The sequence below is a fragment of the Meleagris gallopavo genome, chromosome Z, assembly GCF_905368555.1.
Source record: "Meleagris gallopavo chromosome Z, MGAL_WU_HG_1.1, whole genome shotgun sequence".
In the NCBI taxonomy this organism is placed as follows: Eukaryota; Metazoa; Chordata; class Aves; order Galliformes; family Phasianidae; genus Meleagris; species Meleagris gallopavo.
This window is the reverse complement of record NC_139435.1, coordinates 43566526-43587565: the sequence shown is the minus strand read 5'-3', so window position 1 is coordinate 43587565 and position 21040 is coordinate 43566526. Positions and strand designations below refer to the sequence as shown.

At 42.9% G+C, this 21040-nt stretch overlaps 1 protein-coding gene across 7 annotated transcripts in view; it reads left to right on the top strand.

Annotated features, from left to right (window-relative positions):
- The first annotated feature begins 525 nt into the window (after nucleotides 1-525).
- The window catches only part of SEMA4D (semaphorin 4D), a 92465-nt gene continuing 71950 nt past the window's right edge, over nucleotides 526-21040 (top strand). For 2 of the 7 annotated variants that reach the window (XM_085214315.1, XM_085214314.1), the window contains exon 1: nucleotides 533-641. The gene's annotated coding sequence lies outside the window, so the exon portion shown is untranslated. The other 5 variants (XM_031557418.2, XM_085214320.1, XM_085214312.1 and 2 more) reach the window with 5 other exon arrangements.

Sequence of the window (21040 nt, the reverse complement as noted above, 5' to 3'; positions counted from 1 at the left end):
GTAGTTGCTGCTTTTCTCCGTGTGCGTGTTGGTGGAGTGATACCCACGAACCCAGCACTGTAGTAAAAGGAATATCTGTTTGATATAACTCACCAGAGTGTCAAGTTACTTTGTTGTTTGCTTGGCTTCACTAGACCACCATTCAATGTGGCTGTGCTGGATGTTGGTGTGACGACAGCCCAGGGCCCAAGTAGAACCACCCGGGGAAGGCAATGAGACAGTGAGAGGAAGTGGCTTTTGCTGTGTAAGGCACGCAATGATCATGACTCTGTTAACAGCCTCGAAATACCTCAACGGCCGGGTCTTGCCGTTCATAAAAACTTTCTTTCTCGGAGATTACCATCACAGTCCTGTGCTTTTAAGAGACTGCATTTCCTGAGTCACACCATTCTGATGGTGTTTCTCAAACACATACAGCAGGGGAAGCTGCAGCTCCACCCGCCATAGCGAAGGGCGACCCCAACTTCATTCCACGCGGCGCACGGCCCTCCCCCTTCTCCTCCTCCTCCCTCCCCCTTCTCCTCCCCCATTCTCCCCGGCTCATCCCCGTCCCGCCCCGTCCCCACCCGGAGCGGGAGGACGGTTCCTAGGAGGAGGCGCCAAGGCGGGCGGGGGCCGGGTGAGGTACCTTTCCGCCGCAGGTAGGTGCGCGGTCGGGCTGAGGGACGGGCTCGGGGAGGGGGAGGCAGTGTCGCAGGCAGGGGCCGGAGCAGAGCGACCGCACCACCGCCGGGCTGCGCCGCGCTTCGCTTCTCCTCTCCCCGCGGCCCTGCGCCTCCAAGGTGCGTGTCTCGGCCTGGCGGCGGGCGGGATCGCGACGCCACGGTACCTGCGGAGCGTTCCCGGAGCACGACGGGACGCTTGCAGGCGTGGGGCTGGGAAGGTTGGGAGCGGTCACGGGCCGTGGCCGTCTGCCCCGCTTGTGGGCCTGCGGGCAGGCGCTGCACCTGCTGCTGCAGCGGCGCTGAGGACCCGGGGATCGAGGCGCGGCCGAGTCTGCAGGGTTGCCCCCTCCCACCCCTGCCGCGTGCCGGCCCGGCGGAGGGGCCTACGGATCAGCAGCTCGCTCCTTATTACGCGCGGTGCTGGCCGTGGGAACCGGCCGCATGTGCGTGAACGGCTCTTACGTGTTGCTCCATTTCTCAGCTGTCAGGGGAGTTCAAATCAGGTTTGAACCGACGTGCTGAGTGTGCAGGAGATGGGTACAGTGACATCAGGACTTCCTGTCTGTATATCACTATAGTGCTGGTTTTAAGTGGAGCTGTAGGGCCATGGGCTTTTGGGCAGGACACGTTTTTGAGTGTATGAAGACCTGCAGCACAGAGTTCTGAGTGTGAGAGATGGAGCAGGCCCTGTGATGCCCTTGTTTCTGCTCTGTGGCAGCTGCCAGGAGAGCAGGAGCTTGGCAGCTGTTTTGTGGCTTGGAAGGCTTTTTCTATATGTGCTTCTGGTCTGAGGCAGAATGATGTTCCTGCCTTCCATTATAACTTGTTTTTGTTTCTGCAGATGCTTTTAGCTCAACAGCCATCTCTGAGCTCTTGCACCCCATCATTTCTGGTGGGCTCTGGATATCAGTGCGGCAGTCAGATCCATCATATTCAGGGGCATTTTTTAGACAGCACAGGTGTTGTGCAGTTGGCTCTGTTCTGCTAACAGGGGGTGAGCAGCGAGGAAGCAGGTTCCTGCATGTACACTGGCTGTGAGGAGGGAACTGGTTCTGCACATGCGGGTAAGGTCTGTCTCCAGTGGGACTGCTTCTGGAAAGCCATCTCTCTGCACACCTTGCAGTGCTCAGGGAGCTGTAGAGGGGCTGGTGAATGCACTGTGCCCTCACTCCCATTGAAATGAGGCTGCTCTAGTTTTTTTCCTTTTTTTTTTTTCTTGAGAAAGAAACAGAAGGCATTATAGCTGGTGACGACAGTGACTGCTCCTTCCACAGTGAATTAAGCATTTGAGATCACTGTTTGTTGAGAATGAGAATTGTTTCAAGGCTGGGAAACAGTCTCATAGCTGTTCTGGACGATGTAGGTAGAGCTGTGTTTGTAGAAGGCCTTTCATGTGCTGTGCTGCCTTCTCTGCTGGTGTTATGATTCAGTACTCTTTCCTCCCCCAGAGTAAACAGCTACTGTCTTAAACCTTCTGTCAGTAGGACTGCATGGCTGCAACTGTGTGACACCAAACATTGTGGCTTTATACTTCCAGACAGCTGGGCTTTCTATTTTTCATGGCTAGTCCTCTCTGAAGTTGGACTTGATGATCCTTATGGGTCCCTTCCAACTTAGGATATTCTGTAATTCTATGATATGGGTCCCATGAGGATGAAGGGGAAATATGGTGCCTTCTGCTTCGTCATGGCTGCCACATGACGGTGGTGTGGTGGCTCTGCATGGCCCTCTGCGGATATAAAGGGAACTGTGGGGAAGTCTGCAGCCCCATGGCTACACAACCAGGTTGCTTGGCTATCCCATGTGGAGCTGCAGTTGGAGCAGGTCTATCTCAGGTGTGTACCTGAACTGCTATACTTGGATTCAGTTTTTCCTTCTGCCATCTATTTTGCAAGGGTAAATAGTGGCACTTTGCTCTGCTTCTAAGGATGTCTTCCAGAGGTGGGATCTTCACAGGCAGTAACTATGACAGGAAGGCTCCCAAGTTTTGTATTATTTCTGAACTCTCCAGATGTTTTCTTTGAGTTTCTTACTGTCTTCAAGAAAAATAGGATCTCATGCCACTGATGCTGGAAGAGGGATTTTCTAGTTTTTAAGAAAATAAAACATTTCCCATCAGTGGTCATGGATGAGAGTCTTATTTTATTTTAGCAGGTAAATTTCTTTGCTGGCAGTTACAAGGTTGAGATCCTTCCTGATGCAGTGTTGTTGCATGCTTTGTAGCTGCTCTTTGTTGTTGTGCCTGATGCTGTGTGTTGTCCTTAGTTAACTGAAAGGGAATGTGCATTTGGGTATCTGGAGGTATGTATGGAGCTTATGGCACCTCTGGCTGCTGTATCTGGTTCTCTCTGGAGCTCTGCCTCTCTGCTTTCCCCCTGTCTGTTTCTCTGATGATGATCAAGTGTGTCTAGGCAGACAGGTGGATGTTCACTAAGAAGCGTGGGAAAGTCCTGCTGGTTTCACTAGGTCCAGTGCTCAGGGATGGGTAGATGAAGAGCTGCCTGTTGGCATCAACATGCACAGAGCCTTGTGAGGCCCAGGGATGCTGCTGTGGCTTCCATGCAGAGGGCTCTCCTGCCCTGTGAAGTGCAGCAGGCAGAGCTGAGAGCAGGACCAGACTTATGTAAATGGCATGAATACATAAATAGGAAGTTGTTTTGATCCTGTTAGCTTTTTTTTTTTTTTTTTTTTTAAATGAGGGGATGGTGAGAGAAGTGTGTTGGCAGTGCTGTGGTTCTGAGGATACTGACAATAAGAGTGTTAAAGCATGAAACAGCAGGCTTACAGTACATACAGGGAAACAAAACAGGTGGCAAATTAATGGAAACTTGAATTGTAGCTGTGAGGATGCAATAAACTGTTCTGAGGACAATAAATGAAGAGGCTCATGCATTGAGTTTTGCTCAAGTTTGTTAATGATACAGAATCTTGCATCTTGCTGTCTACCTCCTCTTCCATGTTTCCTTTCCCTCTGTTCATGTGCAGCACTGAACTCATTATCCAGTAGGCATTTTCTGCATTGATCCTCTTAAAAAATTAGTATTAGCCTGTATATGAAGGAGGCTAAAGAGGATTGAACGTTGTGTTGCAGAACCAGTGTGGCCTCTCAGCAAGGATGGGTGGTCTGTTTGGCTCTCAGCCCTGTAATGTGTTATGGGTTGGTGGGGAGCAAGGTGATGGCTCGCCATCGGTGTGCCCCTACACACCTCTGTGCTTACCTAGCAGATGCCTTATTGGTGGAGCATGTTCATGGAGGTGACTGGGAAATATGTGGGGTTGGCAGACTGTGGGCAGGAAAGCAGTGCCTTAGCAAACCCCAGGTTCCATGCTAGGGCTGCAGTGGTGCTGCAAGGTGAGAAGAAGCCTGCCTGTCCCTGTGTCACTGCCCACTGCATGGTTAACAGGGTAGGATGAGAGAGCATGAAAAGTGATTACAGTTCCTGCTTTGTTTGGGAGTAGTTTCCAGAGGCAGGCTTTAGCTGCACTTTTTTTGAGTCCTTCCTCCTTCCCTTGATATAAAGCAGGCATTATTCTTGCCTCAAATGATTGCTTTATAAATAAATAAATAAATATAAAAAAATATATAAAAATATGTATATTTATAAAGCAATCATATATATATATATATATAAATATATGCGTGCTTAGTTGTGCCTAGTTCATTTATTTTTTTCATAAACAAATGATACTCTATGAACTTTGTCATTGTCTATACAAAAGAACATGCTGAAAAATGGAGAGTAACTTTTTTTTTTAGCATGTCTTTGTTCTCATTTGCATTGGGAGAGATAATGTATTACAGTTGGCTGTTACTGCAAGAACAATATGGGGTGTAGGCAGCAGATCTAGGAGCCATACACACTTCTTTTTATAAAGAAGCATCCCATGACTTTGCCTTGAACCAGGTCCACAGACTGTGCTTGGGTTTGCACAGATTTGTAGTAGCAAAGCCCCCAGGTTTAAAGTGCTTCAGGAGGAGCTGGCTTCTTGCAGAGCTTAGAATTGTTTTATCCTGTTGGAGATCTATAAAAGGGCTCAGGAGTTTGGGGACTCAATTCTGTCCACCATGTTGTTGTAACTCACAGTCGCGGGAAGAATAAACCTGTGCCAGGAGTGCACATGGATAGCACTGCTCAGTTCTTGGGACCTCTGATTACTTAATCCGGAATGATGAGAACACCTGTCAGTGCCATATTTTTAAGGTACCCTTCCATATCCTTACCTTATCTGTAGGAGCCTGTGTGCAATTCAGAAACTATGTATTGGATCACATGTGAGAAACAAGGCCCCAGTCATTCAGACGAGCAGAGCACATGGTAAGGCCAGATGAGTTTTCTGGATTCCCCTTGGGCCTGCTCACTTAGATGCCAGAAGGGTATGGATTGTGGCAGGGGAAGTTCCTCTCTGTGTGCAGGTGATATGGCTGGGAGAGGGATGGGAGTGCAGGCATGCTTTTGGACATTGAGCCTTTTTCCAGCTTAATCTAGTATGGCATTTACTGTGCTTTTCTGTAAGCCCCAGCTTGGATTTCTTTAGTAGCCTCTGTAATTGTTGCCAGACATTGTATTCTGGGTGGTGAGACATTTCTGTCTAAGTCTGTGTTTAATTTGGGTGCAGCAAGGAGTGTCTGCAGAGCATCTAAAGATGGAGGGGCTGCTGCAGGCAGGAGTTAGCTGTGGGTGGCTCCCACCCCGCACGGGATCTGTGCAGCTGTAGACATCCTGTCTTCCCTGAAGCATTGCAGTAACACTGAGATGGTGGATCGGAGATGCTCTGGTGTACCATTATAGATGTGGAAGTTGCTGGAGTGATGTTGTGCTGGTGAAGATCCCTTCTCTCACACACTTGTTTGTTGTTTTGTTTGTTTTTTAATCAAAAAAGGCATAAAATGACTGAGGCAAAATATTATGCATTCTGGTTTTGAGTCAGCAGTTGTGTGATTATGAAGGGTTTGTTAAGTATGCGAATGTATGCATACACAGATCACATTCCTTATTTGTCCTTCAGACCTACTCTACCTGAAGGATTCATCTGTCAGAAAATGAATTGCCCATTACAGCTGCGAGTGTAAAGAAAATTAACGCCATTGATAAAAAGTGGTTTAAAAAAAAAATTAGTCACTGAAAAGTATCTGTCCTTTGATCAGGAGTGTGAATTATATTATTTTTCCTGTTAAAATCTGGTCTTATTTTGGTGATAGGCATTCTCTCTTTGAAATTATTAGAGTTGTTAAAAATCTGCTACTGCAAGTCCAGATGCTTACCCCTACTGAGATAAATTCACTCTTCAGTTGAATCTGACTGCAGTTTTAGTTTCGGTGTCACTGGAATTGATAAACTGCTTTGAAAGGTCATCCTGATTATCTGCTAGGTTAGTGAGGCACGTAACGGCCTTTTCATTTCACTTCCTTTGCACAGGAATTCGTTTTGAGGGATTCTGTGATAAATATGTAAGACAGGCGTAAGAGGTTTCCTCTGTGCAATTCTATCTCCCAAAAGAATTAAACAGTAATGAAGAAAACCCTATCCATATATACACATTTACAGCATATTAGCTGTTGAAGATATTTGAATAGGTATTTTCAACCAGGAGTTAATGCTACTGAAATATATATTTTTTCCAAACGCTCAAAAGAAGTAACAGTGTATTTTGATTCACACGTATTTATGTGTCTGAGGAATTCATCATTTAATTGGTGAGGTTGTATGAATTAAATCTGACTCATAATAAACAGTATGTGAATTAAATATCTATATTTAAAGCTTGAATTAGTGTTTGCTTGCAGTATGAAGATATCAGTATGTAAATATTTTCAAATGGTTGATTTCTTTTTCTCTCCTCCTCCCTCCCCAAAGGTTTTGAACTTTTCTTTCCTGCTTTAGTACTGACAGTTGCCAGAGAAAAACAGTAACCATTATTCAGAGCCGTCTTCTGTTCTTTAATTTACTTTTTGGCTTTTATATGAGTTCTGTTCCTGTCACTGCATGTTTGCCTTTGTTTTTTTTTCATAGCTATGCCTTCATCATAGGAGAATAGGATGGAAATGTGCTGTATTGCAGTAGTGTTAGCAATAGTTTTTTAGTACATTATGGAACAATGCTTTTGTCCAGGTGATAGGTGTCTGATAGGCTGGGGTTTGCAGTGAGTGTTGTGTGCGCTGGGGATCTGCGTGCTGCCCAGAAGCAGTGGTGCAGGGGGTGGGTCAGGGCACCTTGGGGAAGGGGTGAATACAGGAGGACGCTGGGTCAGCAGTAGCAGTTAATGTTTGCCGGCAGGAGGTGAACTGATTTCTGCGCAACAAATGGCTCTGGGAGTCCGAGGTATTAACGTGACCCCATCGTGTAACTCTCAGTGGTGATGAGGCTTTGAGGTTCTCGCAGAGAGAGCCTGGACTGCGCGTATCCATGGTGACAGCCGTCATTTAAACATTTATAACCTATGATTAAAGATACAGAAAGGGGAGAACCTTTTAAACATTACGAACGTAAAGCTTTTAACTAACTATTGTTAAAACTTTTGTTTCAACGATATCCCTTATTTACATTCCTTGGAGTGTGAAGGTTTTATATGGAGTGCAGCTGCCCTTTCCCCATTTGATGGGCCTCGAGATGACATTTTGGGGCAAGCATCATGTTCTGAAGATAGCAGTTTGACTTTGATCATAGCTGAGCTGACATAATTCCACCAATTTAGTTACTGTTTATTTATGTTGTAATTTGCATGAAAATTGTACTTGAAGTCCCTTATGCAGGGAGATTTGTGTTCTGGTAAAGGTTTGAGGAAAACCGCTATTTTTATGTTGAATAAACTGAGTTCTAAAGGGAAGGAATATGAAATAGATCATAAATTACAATCTCTGAAGTTGTGCAGTGATTGCAGTGATGCACAAAAGCCTTGTGCTAGAGGGGAGAGCTAGCTGTGACTGCAGGAAGGGTGGCTGGCTAACAGCATATGCGCTGTGCAGAAGGAAGGGCATTTGAACGCCTGGTGCACCTCCTTCCTTACCCCACTTACATGTTCTTCAGATATTTTGTGCTCCACAGCCATGCTGGAGCAGCAGTACTCTTCATGTAGGTCAGGTGTTCTCATGTGTAGTGCTTCTGTGCAGCACATTGTTTTCTGGAGGTTTCTGACTGCTGGAATAATTTGTTATATTTTTCTGTTTTCTTTTTAATCTTTCTTGCCTCTCACCTGCCTCTGTTTTTCATGCGTTCCTGGGAAGATGGAAGAAATACTGAATATGTTAGCGGACTCCAGAGTCATGGTATTGAAAGCTATGCCTTGATTTCAGGACTAGCCAAATGGGAGCTCTGAAGAGGGATGTAGAAAAGCTCTTATTTCTTCTGTGCCTTTGCTTTGGGCCACTGATATTTGGTTTTGCTTCAGACTAGTCCATAGTGATGATATGGGAAGATAAAGGTGGTGACTGGTGCAGTGACTGAACATCACAGACCTAGTGAGCTATTCTGCTAGGACTCTGCTGAATTTTTCTCCCATGTCACATCACCTTTTTATGTTTAGCAGGCAGAGTTTTATAGACACTGGTAAGCCTGGTAGTTGCTGATGGGTAGGGGATGGGAACAATGGATGGGGATGGATAAGGGTGCCGAAACATAGAATTTAACAGCTACAGATAACTGCTTTTTCCAGATTTATAAGGCTATGCTGCTTCTCTTGGGACCATGGAGAAGCATTAGTGCTGTTCTTTGTCCCTAGAACAAGAAGTCTTTAAGAAGGCTTTTATTATTGAAAAACCTGTTTGGTTACTGTGGAAAGTTAATAGACACTACATAAGAGTTCTGATACGAGGAAGTACCTCTGGCTGTGCTATGTAATTAGAGAAAAACGATTTTTGATAACATGTTGCCTTCAGCATACGTTTTGGGATCTAAATCTGCTTTTGAAAGACAGCAGCATACACAGAGCATGCTGGGCATACACTCCTCTGGGTGAAACACTGGCTGGATGGCTGTCCCCAAAGATTTGTGGTCAATGGAGTTAAATCCAGTTGGCAGCTGGTCATGAGTGGTGTCCCCCAGGGCTTGGTACTGGGGCTGCTTCTATTTAACATCTTTATTAATGATCTTGACAGCAGGATTGAGTGCACCCTCAGTAAGTTTGCAGACGACACCAAGCTGGGAATGAGTATTGATCTGCCTGAGGAGAGAAAGGCACTACAGAGGGACCTGGATAGACTGGATTGATAGACCAAACTGTATGAGTTTCAGCAGAGCCACGTGTTGGATCCTGCATTTTGGTCACAACAACCCCAGGCAGCCCTTCAGGCTTGGGGAGGAATGGCTGGAAAGCTGCCTGATAGAAAGGGACCTTGGTGTACTGATGGACAGTGGGCTTAATATGAGCCAGCAGGGTGCCCAAGAAGGCCAATGGCATCCTGGCTTGTATCAGGAATGCTGTAGTAAGCAGGACTAGGAAAGTAATTCTGCCCCGTACTTGGCACTGGTGGGGCAGTTTTGGGCACCTCAGTACAGAAAGGATAGCGAGGTGTTGGAGCAAGTCCAAAGAAGGGCAACAAGGATGCTGAAGGGCTTGGAGAATATGCCGTATGAGGAGTATCTGAAGGAACTGGGGCTGTTTAGTTTGCAGAAGAGGAGGCTGAGGGAAGACCTTATTGCTCTCTTCAAATACCTGAAAGGTGATTGCAGCGAGAGCAGGGTTGGTCTCTTCTCACTGGTGACAGGTGATAGAATGAGGGGAAATGGCCTCAAGTTGCACCAGGGAAGGTTTAGGTTGGTATGAGGAAAAACTGAAAGGGTTGTTAAGCACTGGAATAGGCTTCCCAGAGAGGTGGCTGAGTCACCATCCTTGGTTGTGTTTAAAAACCGTTTGGATGTGCTGCTCAGGGATGTGATTTAGCAGAGGGTTGTTAAGGTAGTATGGCTAAGTTGTGGTTGGACTTGATGATCCTGAAGGTCTTTTCCAACCTGAGCAATTCTATGATGTCAAGACCATACATCAGACAGATTATTGACAGTTATGACGTTTCCCACCACTCTAGTGAATCAGAGGATGGATTTAGAGTTAGTCAGTTGTCTTTCTGAGTATTCAGAGAATGAAACCTGTGCAGCTCTATCTCAGGAAACAGCCAAAGGGTTCCCATGTGTTGAAATGTGTATGTACTAGTGTCAACAGTTTGGTACCATATGTTACTTTGCATTTCTTATGCTTCCTTTTATAGTATATGAAAATGTGTGTGATCTAGTGCATATTTTATAATTGAACTGCTCATTTACTAGGACTGTGAGAGTATGGATGTTACTAGTCATAAGAGGACTCAGCTCTGTTTTTTGTTGTACAGACTTAGATGATGATGTGTGCTTCACAGTAATTTTATTTATTTATTTTTTGCCTTAGAATCATAGAATCACCAAGATTGGAGAAGACCTCCAAGATCATCTATTCTGAGTGTCCTACCACTAATATTTCCCTACTAAATCATGTCCCCTTAGTTCAGCATCTAAATGTTCAACAGCTCCAGTGGTAGTGACTCAACCACCTCCTTGGGCAGCCTTGTCTTACTTTCTTCTTCTATTTTTTTCCTTCCTACCTTTACAGTAACTATTCATTTGCAGTTTTACACATCATCTTACACCATTATCGTCATTTTACATCGTTCTGCAGCTCACGTGGCTTCTTGTAAAAGTTCCTGCTTACTCTTTATGCTGTTTCCCCTCAGGAGAAGTGTTGGTGTTATGGGGAGGAGAATGACTATGGCTGATGTGTGGAGGAGGGGGTGGATTGAAGAGCTGTGCTGAATGACACTGCTGGTTCATGCAAGAGCATCCTCCAGAGTCTGACGAAGGGCTGTGCTGAAGGATACTAGGTTTACAGTGCTTGAGTATTTTCTGAGTGTCTTCTTGTATTGATATGGTGAGTGTTCTAGTTGCAGACTGGACAGAGCTAGATCATAGAATGACAGAACCACATAGTAGCTTGAGTTGGAATGGACTGTACAGATTACCTAGTCCAACTCCCTGCCACGGGCAGGACATCTCCAGACTGAAATACCCAAAACCCCATCCAGAATGGCATTAAGGAGTTCCTCCCTCATGTATAAGTGTTGCTGGTTCAGGGTCTCTATAGATGTTTGGCTTAAAATGTACTGGGTGGACAAGCCTTAAAGTGCTGCTGATGCATAAGATTTGTAGTGGTGAGATGTGATGAGGTGACAGCTTGTTCAGCAGTAACATAACTACAGGTTTGGTGTTCCAGCTGTGCACCACATGAGTTCCTGCATGGGGTCACTCTGCTCATGGTGGGGAAAGCAAGACTCAACAGAGCAAAGCTGCTGTTCCCTGAGGTTCATGTCCATTGCTTTCCTTAGGAATCATGGGGCTTGATCCCCAGCCAGAGACTTGACTGCTGTGCAGGTGAGGCAGGGAAAGCTCGGTTGGAGCTTCACATGATCAGTACTCCAGGGAAGTGCTGTCTGACAGGACCCCTGGGACCAGCCAAGTGGAATCTCTGCTCTACAAGGAGGAAGGCTCTAGTGTAAGTTAACTGGAAAATGAGTCCCAGAATTTAGTTACTGACAAAATAAAACCCATCTGAATGCGAAATCTCTGGATTTCTTTTGCTGAGCTTTTTCTCAGTTTCTGAGGTGTTGTTTTGACAACTGTTGTTTTTAACTAGTTAAACAATTGCATTTAAGGCTCAAGCAAGTGTCAGATCGAGTTACCTTTCCATCTGAATAAAAGACTCCATGACTGTATCCAGTTACACCTCTGAAGGGGGTAGTCATTTGTGTTGTGATTAAAGAATGCTTTCAGTAAAAGCTGGAATCACAGACTTGTGATTTCTGAGGTAATTTTGTTGTAGTGCTTAATCACCAAAAAACAAAAGCTTGAGGAAAGAAATGCTAATTACTAACCATATTTTTGTGCCTGACTTTACTCAGTAGCAATTAAGAAAATATGCATACCGTGATGCTTTTTCCTGGTGTTCAGCTATGTTTAATTAACTGTTCGCTAGTTTGCTTCTGTAACATTCACAGCTAAGATTTTAATTGGTATTTTAGACTCTTGAAATCCAACTTCATAAGATTTGAAAGCACCATCTTGAGTGTGCACAGCTTTGAAAGTGTTTGCATCTGTAAATTGTTTCCTTGCATGGAGAACAATGACAAGTAAGCTCCTAGTGATATTGTTTATTTGACATTTCCTCAAAACCAGACAGAAAGTTGTGGAAATGGGGAACTGAGTTGTCCAACAGTTTGAAGCGTCTTGAGCTTGTTTCATATTATATGTGCACAACTTTATCCCCTTGAATTTTTCATAATCTGAAAGTGCACATGAAATTAGAAAGGTGCTGCTGCATCTCTGAATTTGTGTGAAATATGATGTTTGGAAAATCTTGGTGATAGAAGCATGCAGATCCTTGGAGCTCAACAGGAACAAATATGTACACTTGAGGCAGAATTGTTCAGAATTGCAAATATGGTATTGATACTCAGATGTTGTATTTAATTATCCAGGCATTATGATTATGTTAATTGTTTAAACAATAACACCTGTGAAGTTTCCTTCCTTTGCAGGGGTATACCTTTAGGTGGATTTAAAATTAATCAGGTGCTGACAGTAAACTCATCAGCATTTCACAGGCCTCTCTTTTTAACACTGGCATACATTAGAATTCTCTTTAGAAGTGAGAATAATGTTTTATTGCTATGATATTGATATCAGTAGGCATCATTGCAGTCAACATTCACAAAGAAAAAATAGAGAGTTTTAGGCTGCTGCATTTCTTTTTACCAATCAATTTTTGAAAATGTATCAGTGGAACTATTGGTACTGCTGTGAATCAAAAATGGGTCAGGTAGGTACTGTATGTATTGGAACAAACCGCTTTATTCTTTCCTGGATTGTCTCAAGTATAAGAATGTGAAAGTGAAAATTGTGATAAAGTCAGATGATTACTTCTGCTCATTCAAAGAAAAAAAAAGTGGTAGCTAAAATACGATTTATTTTTAATTCTTTATGTTTCACTTCCTCTTTTTCAAAGCAGTTGATAAAAAGAGGATCTGATACTCATAAAGATAATTATATCCAAGAGGACTTAGGATTCAGGCCTTGTTAGAATTAAAACCACTTTAGATCTAAACTTTAATATTAAACTGCTTTGAAATTGTTTTAATCCAAATTTAGTAGCAAACTGTTTGGAAATTTACATGTGTAAGCAAAGTAGGTACTTCACTTTCAGCTACTAGGACATGTAAATTAGATAGTAAAGTAGTATTTCTAATGCCTAGAACAAAGCAGAATTGCATGTAGGGATTGCTATTGCTTTGCATTCCTAATGCTGTACTGTCCAACAAAAATCTACATATCCATTTGCTGCTTGAAAATTGTGTACGGCAGATAGCCACCCATATTGGCATGCGCTGTCCAGGCTTGTCGCATTGACCCAGCAGCAGGGTGTGTGCCAGATGGTGAGAGGCACAGTGTGTCTGCATAGCAGCGGTGGGTCTGGGCTTGGCATAGGAAAACTCTTATGGGGTTTTCCTCTGTTTCGTGTCAAACTTTTTATTTCTGATCTCCGAGAGCAAGGATGTCTTCTTCTCTTTTCAAAATTCATTACTTTCAGTACCCAAGTGCACTCTCACTTGTTTTTCAGATGTTTTTTGAAGAGTCTTAAAGGTTTCTGTGTGTCTTTAACATGGGTTGGACTAACAGTAGTTTAATCTTCTCCAATTGACAGAAACATCAGCTGTTAAAATTTTCATGTAACAACAAGCTGAGGTTTGCTGCAATCTCTGAGAGGCCATGGATGAGGTTCTACAAAACTTGAAATTTCCATTCCATTGATCTAACAGTAATATAACCATTAAGTAGTTCTTTTTGTGCAGAGGAGAGTTCTGAAGGCTGAGAAAGGATGGTTTGTCATTTCCTTAACTAATGATTTCAATTTCCTGTAACTATCCGAAGCCATCAGATTCAGTCGTGATTGATTGTTTTACTGCAGCAGAACAGCTGTTGTGCTCTGTTAGCATTTAATGGCCATGGAGTGTTTATAGATGAAAACACGTGGGAAAGACAGTCCCTTCTGGAGGAAGTTTGTGGCAAGTTTTGAACCAAGAAGCAGGTAAGCCCTACAGGAGGAGCAGCAGTGGAGCTGTAGCAGGTTAAAGGTGAGCTATCTGGTCTGGCTACATCATGTCAGTCAGCTCTTATGTCTTTCCTCTAAATCGTGCTGCAAACATGGATGTGAAAGGCATGGCGTAGAAAAGGGGCTCTGGCTCTTAGTGTGTTAAGAAGGCTACTGATGCGAAGGACAGAAAACTGACTGTCATAGAATATCCTGAGCTTGAAGGGACCCTGAAGGACTTCTGGCTTCATACAGGACCACCGAAAATTCAAACCCTATGTCTGAGAATGCTGTCAAGATGCTCCTTGAGCTCTAGCACTTGGGGCTGTGCCCATTGTCATGAGGAACCTATCCCATGCCCACCACCCTCTGGTGAAGAACCTTTTCTGTAACTCTCAATCTGGTCCTCCGCTGATGATGCTCTGTGCTGTTCCCTTGAACTCTGTCGTTGTCACAGAGAGCAGAGCTCAGAGCTGCCCCTCCCTCCCTGTGAGGAACTGCAGCCACCATGAGGCCTCCTCTCAGTCTCACAAACCACGCGATGAGAAATTATTAGTCATGGATGAAAGGGAACAATTACTGGGTTTAAGCATGTCACGTCTTGCCAGAAAAGATGATTTTGGTGCTTCTTTTAGAGTGAGGATGTTGAACATCATGTTCAGATTTTTATCTTCCAACTGTGCAGAAAAAAGAAGTGACCATTTTGAAGGAACATGGCTTTGCAGTTTTTTAGATGCTGACATTACATCCTAGAATGAAGCTACAGCAGCTGCTGAGACTGGTGCTACTTGGATTCATACAGTCTATTTCTTGGCATACCTGCAGCAAGTGTACTGATTAAATCCTACAAGCATTGGTTTTTCTCTCTCTCCCCCCCAGTTTACTGAGAAGTAGATATCTAATTTTATTTTCTAAATTGTTTCTGCAGAGAGCTGCTTAAGTGTCCTTTGTTGTAAATTCATCCATGATTTGTAAATTTAGGGTAGTTTCATTGGAATCCTGCCTCTGCCAGGGCATGAGGACTTGCAAATTTATAGTAATGCATACTATGGTGTGTTACCATGCTTATACTGTAATTAAAAAAAAAAAAAAAAAATTAGAGATAACACAGTTGATTAATGCTGGCATGTATGTACTGAGGTATACCACAAGCCTAGTTTATCTCTACAGATTGATTTTCCCTGAGATCAGTATGCCAGCTGGGCTAATTGACCCTTGGCAGTAGCTGTATTGATAAGAAACGTCCTAATAGGCAGCTGGTATAGTGGTGTGAAGTGGGCCTGTGGAGGGGGGCTGTGCAGGGAAATGGTTCTCATTAGGGCAGAGCGACACATCTGAATTCACTTTAATTCTGGATGGCACAAGTACTGCCTTGCGGAGACAGTGCGATTACTCTGGGGAGGAGGTGGCAGTGCCTTGTGTCGCTTAGCAGTCTTTCTGCTGATTAAGGGGTGAACACTATCCCAGATGCTTTTTGGAGGCAGGCAATTATTTCCAGCCAGAGAGATGCTAACCAACAACCAGGGCCCTGGGGGAGAAGGAGGGAGAGCCGGGCCAGGGAAAGAGGGGGAGCTTACGGAACACAGAGCATTTATTTTGATTTTTCTGTGTCTTGGGATCTCTTGTTAGAAAGCTTTCACCATTGGCATGGTGAAGTATTCAAGGCTGTTGGCTGACTGTGTGTGCAGCTGAATGTTCTGTTTCATAGTCTGTCTTTTAACATATGCTTAAAAGATTGTTTATTGCTAATATGTGTCCTGCTGTCTGGTTAGTGAGACCAACACTGACGGTTTTAATTCTTGCTGCTCTTCTTTGGGCAGTATTGTGGGGTTTTTAGTTTGGCTGTTTGGTTTGTTTTACTATTGATCCAAAATCTAGTTTCAAGCAGAGAACGGACTGATATCCAGTAGGCTGCTGCTGTGTGGTCATTATTTTTGTGACAGACTCATTACTTGATGACAAAATCCAAGCCATTGCCTACGGCTCAAAGCAACCATTTCCTACTGTCTTTGTGACAGAGCTGTGAGAACAGCCATGCAGCCTGGGTTGAAGGTAAGAAATTAATTTTTGGTTATTCAGCAGAAGTTGAAAGCTTATTTAAAGGATAAAGGTCTCCTTCTCAACTAAATTGTTACAAAAAGGAATAATTAACAGCAGAAAGCAATTGCTTCAGTTTTGTAAAGTTTAGTGGTACAGGCTCCAAATCTGAGAGGTTTATACAGTTTTGTCACTGTTGATTGACTGATTTAATTCCATCACAGCTAACAATGAAGCTGTTTGAATTACTCAGCAGATTGAGTTTTTCAATCCAACTGTGAGTCACTTTCCCTGTATGGAGATTAATTGTAAATGGTCTTACGTTTAAATGTGCTTTTCTCTAACAAGTTGTCTTAATTTCTGTCAGAGCCTGAATTCAACACCTTTCCTTCAGAAATACTTGCTTCAGAATACTTGCGCATGTTGTGGTATAGTCTCTGTGAACAGAAACACCCACAGACCTCAGTGCTGCTATCATGGGACCACCTGGGAACCTTCTTTTTTGTTGGTGTGTTGTGTTCAGATATTGTATGGTTTCTATTGCCATATAGTTAGGATAAGAAAAAATAACAACAAAAGAATAATGCCTAACTCTTTGATACTTACATTGTGTAAATTGTGTACAGGTTGTCCCTTTGTGTATGCTGCCAATGAGCAACATTTTAGTTTGTATCTTGAGACATGTTTCAAAGACATCAGACTTTGAAATGATCAATATTGGCATATACAGAACAATCTGTGTTTATATAAATAACTAGCAGCTGAATATCAGTATGGTTTTCAAAGAATAGTCATGCTGATATTACAAGAACAAATGAAGGGAAAAAAGTCTTCAGTTGTGGTTGCGCTCTAGAATGTACTACTAGTTTTTCACGTTATTGCTATTAAATCATGCTAATGCTTTTAGGTTTTGCTAAGACAGCATATCTGTTGCATAACTAGTAAATGCTTTTCCATTTGTGCTTATTTTTAAATGTACTTTGCTTATCAGCATCACCAAAGCTTACTTGATTAAACAACAACTCACTCCCTCCAGATCCATAATCGATAGGATGTATTTTGCATTTTGCTTTGCAGCATTAGCAAACAAGGAACAAATCTGCCTTTTAGAAGACATCAGAATAATCAGTTTTTGAAAGTTCTGTTTTGCACAGGAACAAAAATGTATTAAATAGTGAGAGGTTGCTGTTATGTTTTATAGACATCGATTCTTTTTCTTAGTAGGGAACAGAAAAAAACAAACAAACAAAAAGGAGAGGGAAATTTTTAAACATTTTGAGAAGATTGCCTTGCAGTATTAGCAGATATATACATGCATATATATATATATATATATATTTTTTTTTTTTTTTTTGGACTATTTCATTATTGTGGTCAGGGTCTAAGTGCTTAATTAGCTTGTTTGTTTGTTGAAATCAGTCAAGAAGGTTTCTGCAGGACGTGAATGAGTGGGCAGCAGATGAGGCCATGTGAAGAGGAGGGTACTCTAGGAGATTCCATGGGCTGCAGGGCTGAGGGCTGGATTGGCTGTAGATGGGTTAGAAGGGGTGGCTGTGATGTGGGGCCACCTGTGGGGCTGCAGCAGCTGGAGGAACAGTCCAACTTATGCTGTTTTTGGTGTCTTTCTCCTGTCATTGTCTCCTTGTACTCTATCACGGTGTGGAGACCGTGCTCCTTGAACAGTGCGTCCTTTCTAGGGATCATTAATGCACTGAGTACAAAGCATTCTCCCTTTGCTCCTGTATGTCTTCTTCATCTTGTAATTAGCTTTCCTTTCTGCTTTGTACTGGAGGCTGATAGGAGTTTCTGCTCACCCCTGTCTACTGCCACCCCTGGGCTGTTGGACACCTGTGCCCAGCCCTCCCAGCCTGTGCTCTCCCAGATCCCCATATTGGTGGCTGCGGGGGCTATCTGGGCATCAGGGGAGCAGGCTGCAGAGAGAGGAGTGGTGAGGGGCAGTGAGGTGCCCACAGCATGGCAGTGGTCTCCATGCCAAAAGCCGTAGGAGTGCAGTGCTGCTGTTTGTATCAGCTGGCTGCATGCTTTTCTTGTTAATGAAATGTAGTTAATGAAGGAGCTGACATCTATTTTGAGAGAGTGAATGCAAGGGGGAAATGGGTAAATAGAAGAGGGAAATCTCTAGGATCTGATGCTTTATGGTTTGGGTTGGTAGTCTAGCTATTTCACATAGTGCAGTAAAACTTCACAATTTGGTGATTCAGAGTGATCTGAGCAGTATCACATTGTTTTACTGTACAAACAAAGCAGCTATTGTTCTTCTGACCATTGCCTCAGCGTGAAATAAAATCCAGAAGAGCTGCTGTGAAACCTACCATCATTTTTAAAAGCACCACACATGTTTGGAATTAAGTTCCTCATTGCTGGGGCAGCATGAGGGGTGTGAGCTCTGCATCGTGGTGTTCCCAGTTAACACATGCTGATGGTATTGGCCTGCTGTGTTACCCTCCTGAGCCGGATGGGGCAGCAAGCAAGGGAGAGTTCATGGCTCTGGGAAGGCTGCAGTATGACTGGATGCAAAATGAGATCTAAAGATCCTGGGACTTGAAGTGATGATACTGTTTTGATCACGTAAATAAGCTTTGTAGGCTACCTGAGCCTACATTTTGACGCTTCAGCTAGAGGAAAATTTTTAGAATTCTCAAGTTGTTGCTTAGATTTGTCTGAATGACCAACATAAAACAAGTGTGTAACCTTCATACCTTTTAAGTGCTCTCCTTTGGTACTAAGTATTGCTTTAAACTTTAAAGGCACCAGCCAATTAAAAATCTGTACCTTCCTAAAATGTTCTTTATCAGTAATTATTTTACTTTAGTAATATTATTGTATATAACATATAATATATACTGATACATGTTGTTATAAGTAATTATAGTAATTATATTTATCAGGTAAATACAAATTTTCTTGTCTCGAAATGTGGTGGAGGGACAGGATCTTGAAGGGCCATGTTTGCTTGAAGTTCGGATGTTATACTGAGGAAGCATATTATTTCTTCTTGAGGTTCTTCAAGTTATACCTGTTTCTTTGATTTGGGAAGCTATAGTTATAAGCTCAGGATTATATAGCTGTTATTATAGGATCTTCTGTTCCTGCATTAGATTTGTGGGTGATAGAAGCAGACAAGATATTCTAAGAAGTAGGAAAGAAGGGAGGCTAGTTATCTGGATACAGACCAATCCAGCTGTTTGGCTATTGTGGCATGAATGCATTATTTCCTGCAGGGATTGTGGCAACTAAAAAGGCTTGAGATTTGGTATGCTGTTGGGTGGTACCTTGAAGGACATATCAGTAGTGTGTCTATACTAGCCTCTGGGTTGCAGATTTTCAGTCGAGGAGGGAAATGCTGCCAGGGGAAACCTGAAATGAAAGAAGAAATCCTTATGCTGTGCCAGCGCATGCTGCTGGCTTCCAGGTTTGTGAGCCATTTCCATAGGGGTGGGTTCTGTTAGCCAAACTTCCGCTACTGTGTTCTTTTAACACGCAGTTCAGTAACCCCTCAACCTGCAGTAATAGTGCAAATGCTGTACTGAATGATAATACTGAATAATAATGATAATGGACAGTGATGTGTTGTACCAGCAATGATGAGTTCAAGTCATGTTGCATCTGTAGGCAAAACACCGTCCACTGCCGCTCTCTTTTTGCTCCAGACTATCCCCAGACAGCTTCAGATTTTGTTTTCGTGTTTCAAGAGAAAGTTTTTTGAGGTCTGGTTTGCAGGTAGAACACACAGTATCTTGAGGCTGAAGTTTACCTTCCCATTAATTTAATTTTATAGCCTTCCTGGCCTGCTATGATTTTATTTTTATTTTTAATTTTTAGTTCATGTGGGATTTCTTGTGAAGGCTTTCAATTATTGTGTGCAGTATGAGGAGTTCCCTCTACACTACCTTTTGCTGATGTTCTTTCAGTGTACTTATGTTGTAATTCATATTGTGTTATAATTGCTGTTTATAAATTACATCTGCAGTGTGCTAGAAGTTATCTGGAAATTGAGAAGTAAATGGTGTAATGCCAGGTAAGCATAATGTATGAAATAAATGTGTACTAAGACTTTTCCTTTGCATTAGCTTGAAATGTCTCCCAGTTAAATACGCAAAAATATACAAAGAGAACATTTTTAATTATGCTACGTGAGCTTGGAGGACTTAATATGGAAAACTTCTACTGAAGTGGCAAGTAAGAGCAGACGTAAAGGAATATGTCTTTATGAATGAGACATTTTTGAAATTTAGATGGAATTTTTCCAAGATGTGTATGTAACTAAACAGCAAAAACGAAGTTTTTTCAAAATGATTTTCAAATAGGTGACTGAGTGGAGCCTTTCTCTCTTCTGAGTAGATATTATGTTTTGAAAGCATGCATAGGTGTAGTGATACAGGGTACATCTTGATGATGCACTAGGTAGAGTCATAATGGAAAAAAAAAAAAAAAACAAACAGCTGCTGTAATGATTAAACCTTTGTGGAAAAATAGAGAAATACATTCAACATAGCCAAAAGACGTGATCTTTGCTGTCTCTCTCAGAGATGCGTGCAAGAAGAAAGATAAGAGAAGATAGTAGCACTTAGAGAAGCCGGCAATTAAGTGAGTCACTGCCCTCATGTGGCGTTACACTTGAGTGACTTGCATGCTACTGCTGCAGTTTTCATTGCTTCTGGATCTTGTACCTAAAGCCAATGCTTGTAGATGTTGTCAGCTGAAGTGTTAAAGGTAGCAGCTTGATTAAAACCAGACAGACATTTTGGAAAACAGTTGGCTTATACTGTCCCAGAGCCACATCAGCTGGTATTCTGCCTATTCCTCAGTGCTCCCCTCACTTGCCCGAGACAAGTTGCGTTTGAGATTGTCTCAGTTAAAAAGGTAACCTGACAAAAATATAACCCAGTAGTGCCTTGGAGGTGCAACTGAATATCAGCAATTACTTTTTAACCGTGTAAGTGAAAAAGCCCTGGCACAGGTTGCTCAGAGAGGCTGTGAGATCTGTCTTGAAAACCTCCAGAACCTGCCTGAGCACCCTGCTCTGGGTGTCTGTGCTGGAGAAAAGTTGGGCCAGATGGGTCCAGGGCTCTCTGCCAACCTGAACTGTTATATTAGTCTGTGGAAAGAAAGCAACTTGTTACCTTAGCTCTTAAGTAACATCAAAATCTGAAGCTATTGGGTGAAATTCTGATACCAAGCCGATGGTCACATGCTAGTCTTGCTTTTCTTAT